The 15,185-nt window shown below is 32.6% G+C and overlaps 1 long non-coding RNA gene across 1 annotated transcript; it reads right to left on the reverse strand.

Moving 5' to 3' along the window:
* On the reverse strand, positions 13,012 to 13,856 carry LOC110271970. Its single transcript, XR_002362862.1, has 2 exons — positions 13,714 to 13,856; positions 13,012 to 13,599 (listed from the first exon to the last, which is right to left on the reverse strand). It is a non-coding gene; the product is annotated as an uncharacterized LOC110271970 (long non-coding RNA).

Raw genomic sequence — 15,185 nt, forward strand, 5'->3', positions numbered from 1 at the left:
AATACGAAAAAAAAAAAAAGAAAAAAAAAGTCATGGGTTAGTTGAATGATTAAAATAAGATAATATGTTACTCTACCTCTAACGTTCATCATATTCACTCTCCCGTATTTCGCAAAAATTTCAACAAATATATTCAGATATGCTCTAGCTCTTTTAAAATATGACATATATTCATAAATTACAAATACATACTAGCTTTACATGATAAGAGTAAGTTTGTGCTTGTTTATTGTAATTTTTATTTTGTTTATAGTAAATTGAATTAACATAAATTATATTCATATAGATGAAAAATATATGTATAATTACAATAGTATTTACATATACTTTACATAAAATAAATAAGATAAAGAATAGTAATTTATTGGAATGAATTAAATATACTAAAGGCATCAACTGGTTAACCATGCTTTTTAATGAGATTTTAAGGTTAAAGAAGATGCCTGATGAGTGGAGAAAGAGCACCTTGGTACCTATCTACAAGAATAAAGGGGATATACAAAGTTGCGGAAACTATAGAGGGATTAAGCTTATGAGTCATACTATGAAGTTATGAGAAAGGGTGATAGAAAGATATCGTAGTAATAAAAGGGATCTACATATGGTGTTTATTGATTTGGAAAAAGCGTATAATAGGGTACCAAGGAAGGTCTTATGGAAGGTTTTAGAAAAGAGGAGAGTAAGGATCGCATATATTCGGGCAATTAAAGACATGTATGATGGGGCCACAAATAGTGTGAAGACTCAAGGTGGTGTGACAGAGGAATTCCCTATTGATATATGATTACACCAGGGATCATCCTTAAGTCCATACCTTTTCACATTAGTCTTGGAAGTACTCATATAGCACATCCAAGAGCCTGTGCCATGGTGCATGCTTTTTGCCGATGATATCGTCCTTATGGGAGAGTCAAGGGAAGACCTAAATAAGAAGTTGGAGTTATGGAGAGAAGCTCTAGAAGTGTATGGTCTGCGCATAAGCCGTAGCAAGACGGAATATATGGAATGTAAGTTCAGTCTGAGAAGGGAAAACCCCAATATAGAGGTGAAGATTGGAGAAAACATCCTACGAAAAGTTAAAAGTTTTAAGTATCTTGGGTGCATCATACAGGATAATGGAGAGATTGAACAGGATGTAAATCATAGGATCCAAGCAGGTTGGTCAAAATGGCGGAGTGCATCTGGTTTTATATGCGACAAAAAAGTGCCTTTAAAACTTAATGGTAAATTCTATCGCACCGCTATAAGACCGGCTATGCTGTATGGTACGGAGTGTTGGGTGGCTAAAGGGGAGCACGAACATAAGTTGAGTGTGGCAAAGATGAAGATGTTGAGATGGATGAGATGGACAAAGGGCGAAAGGCAGAGGAAGATCTAAGAAGACCATCCATGAGGTGGTCAAACGAGATCTACATGTAAACGGTCTCTCTATAGACATGATACATGATAGAGCACAATGGCGTCGTTTGATTCATGTAGCCGACCCCACTTAGTGGGACAAGGCTTTGTTGTTGTTGTTGTTGAATTAAATATACTAATTTTTGAGATGCTTTTAAGTATAAAAAATTTTTTTGCTAAAATTTTGTGATCTCTCTACAAATAACTTTGGGGGATTTCTTTTAATAAATAATTTAATTATTTTATTTATTAAAATATATAATTTATAGCGTATTTACTAATTTACATCACATTGATTTATCTTGTTTATAGTATAGACGAAATAATTATGAACGGATCTCGTTTACACTATACACGACATATGTATATTTTCTAAAATTTTATATATCTCGATGTAAACGAGATATATTCATAATTATCCCGTTTACATTGTAAACGAGATATGTGTATTATTATTAAAAGAATTACGATTAAAATAATATCAATTTAATTTTTATTTTTAAATTAATCTAATTTTTAAAAATTATATCTTAAAACTGTTACTCTACGTATTTAAAATTAATAATTTGAAACTGTCCATTTGAAATTAATACATTATTTTCTTAAAAACCAGCTCATTTGAATTAGTACGTAAAAAAAAATATAAAAAAATTAGATCCAATTAGATTGATTTAAATTTAAAAAAAAAAATAAAGTTGTACCTGTTCAGATTCCATGATTAGAAGAAACGCAGTAATTAAATCAGAATAACAGCTATTATATTAAAAGAAATTAAAACAAGCGTAAAGTTGATTGGGGACAGACAAAACAGAAAAAAGTGGAAGAGATAATCGCACTTCTTCTCATCATGAAACCCGAAGACTTAACTTTTCATCCTGGTATTCTCTCATGTAACCTGAACATGTAACTTCTCAATCCTAGTATTCTGTCACTTGCTTAATGTTTCAATTTTTACACATAATTTTTTCGTAAAACCTTAATTTTCTTTTAAATTTAAATCAATTCAATTTGATCTATATTTTTTATGTATTCTTTTATGTAAATTGAAGGAAAAAAAATTATTATTAATACATATCAGTATTTTCAATGATAGATTGTAGATAAGTTGATAATAATTTTACTTTTCAAAATTTTGGTGCTGTTAATTTTTCTGAAGGATTATATTTCTGACTTTGCCTTGCTGTTAGTCTATTATTTGTGACTTTTTATATTTTTGTATTTTTTTGTACTGATGTGAAAGAATATAAAATTATTTGTGTTTTTTTTTGTAATTTTTTTATTTTTTTTAAAACAAAAAAATAATTATTTGAACAAATTTAGATATCAACACTATTAACATGTTGTCTTCCCTGATAATGAATCTGATCTTTAAAAAAGAATTCAATATAATAATGTATTGCCATCAATTTATAAAAAACTTATAGGAAGGCTTAAGAAGAATAAGACACAAGTTGCCAATGAGTAATAGCTCAAATGGCATAGTCTCCCCATACTCAATTAAGAGGTTGCGGGTTCGAGTCTCATATCTTTGGTAAAAAAAAAAAAGAATAAGACACAAGTTGCTGATGACCACCAACCTATTAGATCTAGTTTGCCTTGTGAAAGACAACAATAAAAATAAGTTTCTGCTTGTTTATTGTAATTTTAATTGTGTTTTTAGAAAACTGGATTAACATAAATTATATCCATATAGATGAAAAATATATGTATAATTGCAATAGTAGTTACATATATTTTGCTTAAAATACATGAAATACAGAATAATGTTTTACTAGAAAGGATAAGATATGTAATATACAAAATTTTTTTGTGCTAAAATTTTCACATCTCTTCTGCAAATTATTTTTGTGTTGATAATCTTTCAATTCTCTTTTTTGCACTTTTCTATTGTCTTTTATTCTATTTTTTGAAATCCATTCTTCCCAAATTCTTTTTCTCTTTGTCCCTCTTTAGTGTTCAAATCTCTTTTTCTAGATTTTTTTTTACCTTTTTTTTTCTAATCTCCTCTTCTTTCTTTTTTTTTTATCCTCATTTTTGCACTGATTTGTTTGTGATATTTATAAGAAATATAATTCTCCATCAATACAAATTGAAGAAAAAAATTTTATCACCCGCACATATTTTGTCCAATATTTTCAATGACAACTTATAGAGAAATTGATGGCAGCTTTACTTTTCAAAATTTTGGTGCTGCTAATTTTTTTTTTTTGAGGAATCATATCTCTCTAACTTTGCCTTACTACTAGCCTGCTATTTGTGACTTTTTATACTTTTTTATTTATTTTTTATTTTTTTAGTACTGATGTGAAAGGATATAAAATTATTTTTGTATTTTTTGTGATTTTATTTTTATTTTTTTTCTAAAAACAAAGAAAAATATAACTATTCAAAAAAATTTAGGTATCAACACTACTAACATGTCTTTCCTATTAATAGACCCAATTTTTAATAAAGAATTCAATGTGATGATGTATTGCTACTAATTTATAAAAAAAACTCATAGAGAGGATAAGAAGAATACGACATAAGCTGTTGATGACCCACCTACTAGATCTGGTCTGTCTCGTGAAAAATAATAACAAAAGTATTTGTATTATTTTGATACCGATCATAACAAAAGAACTTGCGTAAAAAAAGTGCAATGTCACTCCAATCTCTATTGTAAACATCTATAGTGAATTATTATTTACATCATTAGCTTTTTTTACTATCTCATTACATTTTATACTCAATACTATTTCAATGATGCACAGAAAAAAATAGTGCTGGATTAACTTCAAAAGACATATCACGGAGAGATGACAGAACAAACTCAAAATTATCTACCAAAGCTATTTTTGGTAGATGCTCTCAACAAGATATGAGCAAGCAAATGGGTAGTAACAAAAGAACAACCTAACAGCCAAAGAGAAAACTAGTTGTCAATGTCCAGCAATCACAATCTGCTTTAAAAAGGGGTCAATACTACTTCTACACTAATAGAAATTATGCCAAGGGTGCTTCCAAGTCCAGTCAAGACTGTGACCATGTCCTAGCTCAAGTTCATGGCTAAAACACCTCCAAGAGTATGAAAAAATGGACTGATCCAATATTATGATGTATTTTACTTTTTGTGATAGTTCAAAACTATGTTTGTTGATTTAGCTTTTTTTTTTGTGATGCTACTAGTTTAGATATAATATTTAGTATCTTAGTTGATTATTGTTGACTAGATCAAATCAAAATCAGATTTCTAATTCCTTTCATGAATCTTTTATGTAAATAGAATTAATTATAATTTTTTTGGTTTAGCTTAATTTTAGAGATTTTATGATTAGAAATCTTTCCTTTATTTTAGGCTAGTATTTTTCTCTTTTTTCCTATTTTATAGTTATTTCTATTTCTATAATTCCTCTATAAAGAGGATGATTCCATGTACATTAGATAATATAATATATTCAAACACTTCAACTTGGTATCAGAGCAGGATCTCTGCACTGTTCCTCTGATTTATAGCTATGACTGACAATTCTTCAGTCATTAATCCTGAACAGAAGAAGAACACCACTCCTACTCCATCAAATTTAAAATCTGAGTAACGGGTACTAGTTAGTGGTGACTCTCATTCAGTTCAAATCACCACATTTCGACTCAATGGGTCAAACTACCTTAGGTGGTCTCAATCAGTTCAAATGTATATCCATGGAAGAGGGAAGATTGGATATCCCACCGGTGAGCGAAGCCAGCCTAACATCACTGATCCACAATATAATGTGTGGGATACCGAAAATTCTATGGTGATGACATGGCTGGTGAACTCAATGGGGGAGGATATCAGTAGTAACTACATGTACTATACCACTTCTAAAGAATTGTGGGATGGTGTCAAGGAGATGTACTCTGATCTTGGGAATAAATACCAGATTTATGAACTTATTCTAAAAGCTAGAGAAATTCAACAAGGGAGTGACAATGTCACCAAATATTTCCACACATTGAAGTGGGTGTGGCAGGATCTTGACCACTTCAATAACTACAAGTGGAATTCAGCCGCTGATGCCAAACACCACCAACAAATAGTGGAAGAAGGGAGGATTTTTCAATTTCTTACAGGCCTCAACGTGGAGCTAGATGAAATTCATGGCAGAATTATTGGAAGAGCAATCCTACCTTCAATTGGAGAAGTATTTGCTGAAGTTAGAAGAGAGGAAACTCGTAGAGCTGTGATGATGGGGAAAGGAAAGGCTGAACAGACTTCTTTAGAGTCAAATGCACTCTTAGTGGCACCTGCTGCACTTAAAAGTTCATCAAATCAGAAGCACCCTTCTAATATTTGGTGTGACCACTACAATAAACCTCGTCACACCCGAGAAACCTGCTGAAAAATTCATGGAAAACCAGCACATCTTAAAGGCAGCAAACCTGGTCCCAAAATACACTCTACCCCAACTGCTCATGAGGCTGAAAAATCATTGAGTAAGGAACAGGTTGAGCAGCTCATAAGGTTGTTAAATTCTAATTCTGTGTCTAGTACTCCTAGTGGTTCTTTGGCTCAAACAGGTAATTTTAGTATTCCTATGTCCCTTAACTGCACCTCAAACTTGAATGCACCATGGATTGTTGATTCAGGTGCATCTGACCATATGACCAGCCTCTCCCCTTTATTTAAAACTTATTCTCCTTGCTTTGAAAATGAGAAAATTAGAGTTGTTGATGGTAGTTTTTCATCTATTGTTGGAAAAGGTACAATTAAACTGTCCAAAAACATTGACCTAAGAAATGTCCTACATGTACCAAAGCTTTCTTGTAATCTTCTCTCTATTAGTAAAATCTGCAAGGATTCCGATTGTGCTGCGACATTCTTTGACACTCATGGTATTTTTCAGGACCGGATATCGGGGAAGATGATTGGCAGCTAAGATGATGGATGGACTTTATCATTTTGAGGATATTTTGGAGGATAAAATAGCTCAAAGATTTAGTGGTATAAGTTCTATGCCTATAAAGGACCAAATAATGCTCTGGCACAATAGACTAGAACACCCTAGTTTTCCATATCTCAAACATTTATTTCCAAGTTTGTTTAAGAATATTGATTCTTCTTTACTTAAATGTAAAAGTTGTATTCGTTCAAAAAGTCATAGAGCTCCTTATTACTCTCAACCTTATCATGCATCTAAACCTTTCCACTTGATTCATAGTGATGTATGGGGTCCATCGAAAATAACAACTCAATTTGGAAAAAATGGTTTGTAACTTTTATTGATGACCACACACGACTATGTTGGATCTATCTTGTGCATGAAAAATCAGAGGTTTCAAAATTTTTTCAGTATTTTTCAACAATGGTAGAAACACAATTTGACACAAAAATTTCAATATTAAGAAGCGATAATGGTACTGAATACTTTAATAAAAATCTTGGTGAATTTCTTCAAAAGAAGGGTATTCAATATCAATCTACATGCCCCAATACACCCCAACAAAATGGCATTGCTGAAAGGAAGAATAAACATCTTCTTGAAGTAGCACGTGCCATTATGTTTGAGGGTAATATTCCAAAGTATTTATGGAGAGATGCTGTCCTAACAGTAGCCTATCTCATAAATCGAATGCCCACACGTGTGTTAAATTACTGCACACCGTTGGATACTTTCAAAAAGAATTTTTCAGCATGTAGATTACATTTTGACTTACCTTTAAAAGTATTTGGTTACACTGTGTTTTTATATACACCTTCATATCGAAGTAAACTTGATCCAAGGGAAGGAAAATGCATTTTTATTGGCTATTTCCCAAGTCAAAAGGGTTATAAATGTTTCAATCCACACACCAAGAAATTTCATGTAAGCATGGATGTTACTTTTTTGGAATATGAAACTTTTTTTCAGAAAAATTCTCTTCAGGGGGAGAGTCTAAGGGAAGAAATTTTTTTGCATGAACCTTTATCCACTCCTATCTTACATATTGAAGATACAACTTTTACTAATCAAGTAAATTCTGAAACAATTGCAAAACAAGATGTGGAAACTAATTCTGAAATTGTGCCAGAATTAGTTAGAATCCAAACAGGAAAAGAAATACCACAATCAGAAAAGGAGCTTCGGTGTTATGTTCGAAAATATCCCAAAAAGATTAGAGACCAGCCCATCATCTCTGTACCAGCCCAATCTGAAAACCCGAAAGACGGTCCAACTGTAGTACTTCAGGAACTTCCAGGTAAATCTGAAATTGTCACTTCTAATAATAACTTGCCCATAGCCCTTAGAAAAGAAACCAGAACCTGCACCAAAAAGGTTCTCAAAACCAGCACCAACCATCCTATTTCCAATTATGTCTCCTACCAAAATCTCTCTCAAAAACATTGAGCTTTTACTTCTAAAATTACAAATCTTTTTGAGCCTATGAACATAGAGGAAGCACTAGATGATCCCAACTGAAAATTAGCAGTGATGAAAGAGTGGCATGCACTCAAGAAGAATGAAACTTGGGAGATTGTAGATCTGCCACAGAATACAAAATTGGTTGGCTGCAGGTGGGTTTTTACCATTAAGTGCAATGCTGATGGAAGCATAGAGAGGTATAAGGCTAGGTTAGTAGCTAGGGGATATACACAAACCTATGGAGTAGACTATCAAGAGACTTTTGCTCCAGTTTCCAAACTCAGCTCTATGCGAATTCTCTTATCTCTTGCTGTGAATTACAATTGGCCTTTACATTAATTGGATATAAAAAAATGCTTTCCTGAATGGGAAGCTAGAGGAAGAGGTGTTCATAAAACTCCCACCTGGATTTGAGGCTGAACTAGAGAGGAACAAAGTGTGCAAACTAAAGAAATCTCTCTATGGATTGAAAAAATCCCAAGAGCTTGGTTTGAACGACTTGGAATGGTGGTGAAGGGGACTAGTTATACTCAAAGCAAAGCTGACCATACCCTTTTCTATAAACATTCTGCAGCTAATAAAACTGCCATCTTAATTGTATATGTGGATGACATTATTCTGACAGGTGATGATTCTTTGGAGCTAAAAGACTTGAAGGAAAAGCTTGCCAAAGCATTTGAAATCAAAGAACTTGGCTCATTAAAATACTTCCTTGGAATTGAATTTGCAAGGTCTAAGGAAGGCATTTTTATGAATTAATGAAAGTACATCCTAGATCTTTTAAAAGAGACGGGATTACTTGGTGGTAAAGCTGCTGAAACACCTATAGAGCCTAACTTAAAATTGAAGCCAGCTGAACCAGAAAATGTAATAGACAAAGGGAGATATCAGCGGTTGATAGGTAGGCTAATCTATTTATCCCATACACGCCCGAATATAGCCTTTGCTGTGAGCATGATAAGCCAATTTATGCATTCACCTGGTCAAGAACACATGGATGCTGTCTTTAAAATTCTAAGGTACTTGAAGAGGTCGCCTGGGAAATGGTTACTCTACAAAAAGCATGGACATCTTCAAGTAGAAGCTTATATAGATGCGAATTGGGCTGGAAATGTCATGGATAGAAGGTCAACATCTGGGTATTGTACTTTTGTTGGCGAAAACCTGGTTAATTGGAGGAGTAAAAAACAGATTGTTGTGGCACGAAGTAGTGTAGAAGCTGAGTTTAGAGCAGTGGCTCATGGAATATGTGAAGCACTATGGGTAGAGAAAATCCTACAAGAACTAAAAGTTTCCATTTCTCCACCAGTGAGGTTGTATTGTGACAACAAATCTGCAATTTCTATTTCTCATAATCCAGTGTTGCATGATAGAACTAAACATGTTGAAGTTGACAAGCATTTTATCAGGGAAAAGATTGAGAGAGGATAGATTTGCATCTCATATGTTCTAACCACGGAACAATTAGCAGATGTTCTAACTAAAGGATTACCCAAGAAGACTTTTGATAGCATAATAAGCAAGCTATCAAATGAATGATATCTTCAAGCCAGCTTGAGGGGGAGTGTTGATTAGATCAAATCAAAATCAGATTCTTAATTCCTTTCATGAATCTTTTATGTAAATAGAATTAATTATAAATATTTTATTTCTTTGGTTTAGCTTAATTTTAGAAATTTTATGATTAAAAATCTTTCCTTTATTTTAGACTAGTATTTTTTCCTTCTTTCCTATTTTATAGTTATTTCTATTTCTGAAATTCCTCTATAAAAAGACTGATTTCCTGTACATTAGATAATATAATATATTCAAATACTTCAACTATTATATTTTGCAGTTATCAAACTTAGTGGATTATGTTTGTGTTTGTTAGGGGATTATGTTTGTGTTTGTTAGGTTGTGAACTGTTGCAACATTATTATTCTTAATGAGCAAAGTATTACTTTATGGTCTTTCATAATTGTTTCAATTAATTATATTTCTAAATAGCTATTATACTAATGTTCCATAAACATATAAATTGAAGGCATAATGGTAGTTAACTATGCATTTCATTCACACTCAGAAAATCTAGGGACTACAAAATCTCTAGGCTAATTCCTACAACTAGAACCCAAAATACAAAACATAGATTACAACCACATGATATTAGTTTCGAAACTATCCAGCCTCATTGCAAAGAAAACCTCCTATTTTTTGTCATTGTGATCCTTTCATGCAGTAAGATTATTAGAGTTGTCCATCCAACCAAACCAATGACTATTGCAAATATAAGCATCACTTCAACTATTGCTAATTTGCCTTTTAAAATAGTGATTTTTTCTTTCAATCTTGCAACCTAATCAGATAAACAAATATCAACAAGTTATAACTATCAACACAAAAAACAACGTTTTCTACTTATCTCATAGTTAACACTGCCTCAGAACTTCTGTCTAGAATTTTCTGTCGTTGACGAAGTCGCAAGCACCAGCATTTTCCCACAATAACAGGTTATTCTCCGTCGACAAGCATGGATACTATTTCGACTCGAAGCGCTACTGTTACGCACTGCTTGGGAGTCCTGCGAGACCATGAAATCAGCTACGAAATCAAGAGAAGAGGAGACGGTGAGAAGAGAAAGTTTCTGGTCAGAGGACATTTTGCAAATTAAGGTCTTCAAGCTATTTAATTAAATTTTTATTAATTTATTTTTATTCAATTTTCACGAACGTAAATAGGGGATGATTTGCTACCGTGGACAATAACGTCCACGTAGGCAACTCTATTAGTGTTTTGTTAGTGTAGATGATGGTAGGATAATATTAAATAATTTTTAAATATTAAAGACATAAATAAAATGATTTAAACGTCAAGGACAACTTTAAGATTTATCCCAAAATTTAAAGACAAAAATGATATTTTATTCGATTTTAAAATTAAATGTATGAATTAATATCAAACAATCCAATACAATGAATCCTACTTATTTTGCCTTCTAATACCAACAATTTTAAAAGGCCAACATACCGAGGCCCAACTCCATCTAAACATTAATTAACTTAATTAAATCTAATTAAATTGGGTTAATCTAGTTATTAGCTAATCTATTTAAATAAGTGTCAGAAATTTAAATCCCACCTTGTATATTCTTAATTTATTAGGTTAAAAAATATCGTAAAAAAAAATACTTAACTAAACCTAATTACACAAGCAAACAAAGTTTTAAAGTCATGTGATATAAAAAGAGAGAAGGAGAAAATCAAATAACTAATATTGCAGAATATTACTTTTTTTTTACCGAAGATATGGAAACTCAAACCCGCAACCTCTTAATTGAGTATGGGAAGACTATGTCATTTGAGCTATTGCTTCTTGGCTGCACAATATTACTTTTGATCTTTCAATTTAAATACTTCTCATACATTGGATATGTCCACATCATTTCTACATATATAGAAAGCATAACAACTTCTATACCGTAGAACTTGTCATATCTTTTATAATAGTGTCGGTGCTTTCACAAATCTCTCTAACTAATATTATGTATTTCTCAACTCCTTACGATAAAGGTATAGTCACATTAGATTAGAGTCAAATATACAAGGAGAAATTGACAAACTTGATAAATTTCACTAACAAATACATTAAAAAAAGCACAAATTGAAAGTCAAGTCAACCACAGCACACCTTTGGAAACAGATTTAATTGACTCATCTAGTTGTCTAGTTGCAATGATCCATGTATGTGTTAGTTCCACACAGTAGCACCCCAAACGGGTTTCAGTTAGCATGAAGTGGAATCCATAGTAGCGCCTACGTTCTTTGGAAAACTTCTCATTCCAATAGAATGTTGACATTAGTATGGCTAGGTCGTAGCACACATCTTCACAAGCCAATCTTTCATACTGTTTCTTTTTTTTTTTTTTTTTGGCAAATTAGTGTATGTTCTCGCGCAGGAAAAATAATTTTATAGAGTAAACTACTAAATGGTATCCGAAAATTTATATTATTTAAAAAAAAATCTCAAAAATGTTAATAATAAATAAATTCTTGAAAAATTTAAAAGCGCAATAAAAGAACTAGATATTAAAAAAATATTTTAAAAAAGATTTTAGAAATTATATTTAGATACAAGTATTATTAAAAAAATAAAATTTTCTCATCCTAAAAATTTGGTAATTTTATGTTAAGTAAATTTTTTTTTATTTTTTTATGGTGGATGACAATTTTTTTATAAAAATAGAAAGAAAAATCTAGAGATTAAATTTTGCATTGAATTTTTTTGTGCACTTTCTAAATATTTATTTAAATGTTACCACAACACATTCAGATCAAATGAATAAATTATTTACCAAATATGAAAATATTTTTGTTATTTATAAAAAAATATTTATTTATTATTTTTATCATATTTTCAAATCATTCAAGGATTATTTTATCGATAATATTTTTCAAAGAAACTTTTATCAGCGCTTGAATCTTTGTTTTGGGACATGTGTCCACCTTGCATAATTTTTGTTTATGTTAATTGTGTAATGACAATGTTATTAACAACACTCACAAAATGAACAGACAGATATTGCTGTATGTGTCCATCGAATGTAATGAGAAATAATATGAACTTTGTTTTGTAAATTAATACTTACAAGTAAACTTAGGTTGGTTTTGTAATAGAAAAGATTTTCATTTTGTTTATGTTTTTGCCAAAGGGTAATTGAAGATTCAATGATCGTATCACTTCCTAATCAACCAAGAAGTCAAGTTAAGTTAGTTGAAGGAAAAATACGTGTTAATGAAACACTACGAATAGTATAGCGAAAGTGGCATTTAAAAGATACATTACATATTGCACAAAAAGAAAGCTAAAGGAGTAAAGGTTTTAATAAACTAAATATATCTAAACAAAATGACAAATAGATTCTTGACCTTTTGGCTTACGAACATTTATATCTTTGAGAATTTGAAAATATATTTAAATCCCTAACTTTATCAAAATCTGGACATATTGATCGATGGGTTTAATTTGTCTCATTTTAAAAACATTTCCACATGTGCATCTGTATATCAGCCAGGCCAGTACAACAGAAGTCATGTTTAATTTTTTCGTTGGGTCTGCCAGACCCAAGTGAACCGAGAGATCGATCTGTCCAGATTTTGAAACGGTCAAGGATTTAAATGTATTTTCAAATCATTGGAAATTTAAATGTCTGCGGGTCAAAAGATCAAGGATCTATTTGTCCTTTTTTTCATATATCTAAGAGAAAATAAAATAAAGGGAAACAAAGTTTTGACTTATACATGGTCATCCTCATATATTGAAATCGATAAGTTATGGAAACAAAACTGATACGCATGCAAAACTGAAAAAGTGGAAGCAGTAAGACAATCTTCCAAAAGTATATGCCCCGCATGTGACTGACACAGCAGGTTACAGGTTGAAGTCCTCAACCATTCATAACGCGGTATCCACAGTTAACGCCTCTGGGAACTTAGACCAGTCACATTTATATGCACCATGAATTTTAGAAGAGTAACAAAGATTTCACCTCTTTGCAATCTGAATGTTAAACTTCTTTAATATCTCTGCCCTTCAAGTCAACCGGATCAGTGGACTTGTCCACTCCCAAGATCAAGTATTCCTTCTTGCTCTGCTCCACCTTCTTCTCCAAGTCTCATGTGCCTTGCATCATTATCAAGATAGTCTAAGGATCTGTCACAATAGCACTACTATCATCTTCAAAAGGTCCGCTGTCAAAGCATCGTCTGTCTTGTGAACGGATCTCATTAATCGTGCCAGACGATCTCAAAATTACATCAAGTAATTAAACCAGCCATCAACTGTCACTGTTGATCTCAACCTGTAGAGGCAACAAGCAACTTAATCAAATAAACCGGAAGAGAAACTTTGTGTGGTAATAGAAGTAGATGCTTTATTATATATATTTACGAAATCCTAGGTTAGATATTCAAACCGGAATGCTGAGGATCAATTCACTCAAATCCATTGGTTGTACTCATCCATCCTTATTATGAAGGAACTTGAACTTGGGGAACCACCTCCACCATAGGCCTTGAAGTTCAAAGTGTAGAAAATTCATTAATGCATATCAAAGCATTACACAATGTTGCAAGAAAAGAAATAGCATCAATCTACCTATTCTAAACCTACATTAAAACAGAAACAATCAAGTATTAAAAATTAATATAGAATAACTAAAAAGATAAAAAATAAAAAACTCGCCTCTACACTGCAGAAGCAGAACCACAGTCACGGGCTCACGGCAGAGAAGGCGATCCACGGCGGAGCCAAGACGGCCGGGATGATACAGACGGAGGCGAGGGGCGCGGAGGAAGCACAGGCGAGCAGAGGCTGGCGGCGCACAGAGGAGGCAGAGGAGCCGGCGAGAGGCCCGGAGACGAGGAGGCGACCGTAGGGTGGCGCTGAGTGAGGCACAGAGGTGAGACACCCTGAGGCTGATAGCCGTTGTGTGTGATGTTTCCTGTGAGAGGGAGAGAGTGCGCGAGGCTGGCGATGGAATAAAAATTCTCAACACAGTAAATTTTTATTTTATTTTATTTTTGTTTTTGTTGTGAATAATGCAACTAAAAATTTGTCAAACGAATTATATCTTAAATGGCATAATCTTTCCATATTTACTTAAAGATCATAAATCTGAGTGTCACTCCTATCTTTAAGTTAATTTTTTTGTGGGTTTGATCTACAAAGTTGTACCCTAAGATAGTTAAGTTAGTTTTTTAAGATTCTCCTTAGACATTTAGTCAGTTGCTCTATTCTTTTCTATGTAAGTGTGAGTAATTTCAATTGCCACTCCTTTTTTTAAACCTGAGAATCTACCTCTAGAATTACTCTTCTAAATCCCAATGCCCAAGCAATTCTAAGACCTTGAAGAGATCCCCACAGCCCAACTTAAAAAGTAGTACATCTTCCAATATTCATCATGACTTCGGTGATCCATCTTCCTGATTTGTCTTTACACACACTACCGCAATCTATTGATCTCTCTCTCCGATTGTAAGTTAGCATTGTTCCTCTTCTACTTTGTAGTGTTTCTTCGATATTCTGTACATAATTTTTTATAAATTTTACTGGTTCTGAGGGTCTCTTTTTTAGGGGACTAAATATTTCCTAATTCCTCCATTTCCACAACCACCAACAGCAGGTTATGATGAACAGATTTTGTCAATTTTTTGAATTTTGGGTGCTTAGATCAGATAAAAGACACCATCTAATCTAGAGATCGAAGAAAGCTCTAAAAAATTTTTGAAGCTTTGAGGAATGAATCAGTTTTGTCCAGATTCTAGATGCTACTCCACAGTCTCGCAACACATGTAGTTGAGTTTCCTGTGTGTTTTCACAACGATGACAATAAGGTACTGTTCCAAGAATTCGACCCCTTTTGTTGGCTGTGAATAAATTTGTATG

This window comes from Arachis ipaensis, chromosome B05 (assembly GCF_000816755.2).
Source record: "Arachis ipaensis cultivar K30076 chromosome B05, Araip1.1, whole genome shotgun sequence".
In the NCBI taxonomy this organism is placed as follows: domain Eukaryota; kingdom Viridiplantae; phylum Streptophyta; class Magnoliopsida; order Fabales; family Fabaceae; genus Arachis; species Arachis ipaensis.